Source organism: Orycteropus afer, unplaced genomic scaffold, assembly GCF_000298275.1.
Source record: "Orycteropus afer afer isolate SDZICR_OR568_19922 unplaced genomic scaffold, OryAfe1.0 scaffold00710, whole genome shotgun sequence".
NCBI classification, from domain to species: domain Eukaryota; kingdom Metazoa; phylum Chordata; class Mammalia; order Tubulidentata; family Orycteropodidae; genus Orycteropus; species Orycteropus afer.
In genome coordinates this window covers 234,028-237,004 of record NW_006922297.1, presented here as the reverse complement: position 1 = coordinate 237,004, position 2,977 = coordinate 234,028, and positions in this window count along the sequence as shown.

The window sequence follows — 2,977 nt, the reverse complement described above, 5'->3', positions numbered from 1 at the left end:
CAATCCCCACAATGTAACAGCACTCTTCTTCCCTGTGTTTCCGGTTTTCTTCTATCCTTCTTTCATATACCTTCCTGCCTCTGAATTTTCTCCCTGGGCAAATACTGCCCTTTTGATGTCTTTTGGTTAATTGTTGCAAGGAGTGCTTACTACCCTAGTATTATTGTTCACCTTATAAGCCTATCATCTGTTGTTTGGCTGAAGGTTGAGCCATAGGGGGAGTTCAGTTCTAGGCCTGAAGTGTTTCTAAAGGCCATAGTCTTGAAGGTCCCACCAGTCTTTATCAGAACAGTAAGACTTTTATTTTATTTTTAAGTTTTGTTCTGCATTTTTTTCACACTCTATCCAGGACCTTCTACTGTGATTCCGTTCAGAGTAGTCATGTGGTACATGACAGAGTAGTCATGTGGCACCATCTACTTCTGGTCTTAGGGTCATGGAGGCTGAGGTTTTCATGTTCCATTAGTGTTTTGGATTTTTTCCATATGTCTTTGATTTTCTTCACTCTGCTTTGCTCTGGACACAGAGAGATGAATACTTGGACCTTAAATGGACAATCACAAGCTATTAACACCCCAGTCACTACTCATCAAAGTAGGATGTAGAACATTATCTTTGCAGACTAAGATATGCCAATTGACCTTGATGTTCCCCGAGCCTATGGTCCTGAGTACCCAGGCCTAATGACTTATTCCTGCAAGGTGTTTTACAGTTTTCATAACTTTGCCTCTTATATGCTCTACTATATTCATGGATGTATCTGCAGCACATATAAAAACATATGTAGAAATATCCTCTGTCAAACCTATATGCATATATAGATGTAATCCCATTTGTCTTACCAAAGTTTTCATTGTCACCTTTCACTGGCAGAAAATTAAGTTAATCAACTAAGTGGATCAGCTGAAGTGAGAATGTTAATTTTTCTGAAAAGATAATGATGTCTATGTGGAGCTTAAACCAAAAACATAAGCACAGGTATAAAGAATAAGCAAAAAGAATCACCCGAAGAAGAGTTGTATTTTGGAAATAGTTAAGAATCCTCTGGGTGGTGGTGGTGGTAGGAATCTGCATCATGTTTTGTGCAATTCTACAGTTTTAATGAATGACTCAAATGATAGAATAGGAGTCATACCTAGAAAATTGTTTAGGGATAGTTAATATATTGTGTGGGAATTAAAATTTTGAAAAACTGCAATAGTGTGGAATGTCCAGACAGAGGGATTTTGAGTTTGATGGGACTTCAGAAGTCATCTAAATCAATGTAGAAATTTCCTCTACAGCATTCCTGTTCACTGATCTTCTAGTGCTTTCTAGTCTTACATTTCCACTAGCAAGCTCACCACCTTCAATGGCAGTTCATTCCATTTTGTCATAGCTTTGTTAGAAAGGTTTTACTTCTATTGAACCCAAGTATTCCATTCTTCCAGTTTGGAAAACAAATTTTTATTTCCACATGGCATCTCTTTAAATACCTGAAAATAATTCATCTGTCTCATCCTGTTTCTCTTTTCCATTGTTAATGCCATCACTTATTTCACCCATTCATCAATGAAATTATTTTAATCCCACTGACTATCCTGATTTCCATCCATTGAGCACTCTTAGGTATTATCAAAATCACTCCTACAATGTAGTGAACTAAGGTAAGTAGTTCAGGTAGGATCTAAGCAGTACAAAAGCACAATGGAACTATGCTCTTTGGGATCAATAAGCCAAAATTTTGATTTGAACTAAGACTACATTCAGTTTTTGACTAGCTATTTAGAATGCATCATGGCGCAGTGCCTAAGGCATTTGATGGCTAACCAGAAGGCTGGCAGTTCAAACCCACCTGCCACTCTTCAGAAGGAAGATTGGGCAATCTACTTCCATAGGGACACCACCTTGGAAACTCAAAGAGGGGTCGCTGAGTCAAATTGACTCAACTTGAGTTTGGTTTTTGGTGATCAATATATAATGAAGAAAATGTCAATCCTACCATTTACTATTAACATTTTCACGACTTTCTCTGCATTTGTCTTAGCTTTTAAATATCTAAAATTGTACTTTATAAATAATTTTGTATGATGCTTTTTTTTTTCCAACTTAACCTCATTTAATTCCCTATGTCAATATAAACTCTTCCTAAATATCCTTTAAAGTTGTGTGTTAGGCTGGGTTCTCTAGAGAAGCAAACCAGTAAAGCTTATACATACAGACAGAGAAATTTATCAAAGGAAATGGTTCACAGTTATAGAGGCTGGCAAGTCCCAAGTTCTGATAAAATATCAAGCTAGAGACTTTTCCCTACTCACACAACTGCAGGGGCTGACGAACTCAAGGTTGGCAGGCAGTATAGCATTTGTTGACTTCGGGAGATGACGAATCCAAGATCAGGCAGAATGGTGGATTGTTTGCTCACGGACAGTTGTAGGCAGCACAACATGATCCAGATACACAGAAGTTGTCTAATTTTCCCAGGATGTCCATATATATATATATTGGAAGCAGGCCACAAGCCTAGGGAAGCTCCCTTTCAATGGATTGGCTGCTCAAAGCACGTACATCAGATCTCATCATGAGAAAAATCACATTACAACTTCTTAAACCACTCAGAATCATGGTCCAGCCAAGTTGACACAAAACCCCAACTATTACAAGTTGCATATTCTTTCATCTTAAAGATGTACCATAATTTATATAAGCTTTTCTTTTTGCTTACTCTTTAAATACTATAAATCCTGTGTAATTTGTAATTTGAACCAAAATTTATTTGTAAAATGTTGGTCTATAATTTGTTGTTCTTAGTTTCAGCCAACAGATAGACAGACATACACAATGATCTCAGTTTTGTTATCTTATATATTAGCTATCCTTAGGTTTCTGCTGTGGGTAAATTAAAGACCTTAGCATCTTAATCCACATTGAAAGAAAATATTGAAAATTACTTGATCAAAGACAAGGAGCTCTGGTAGCTTAGTGCCTAAGGCACTTG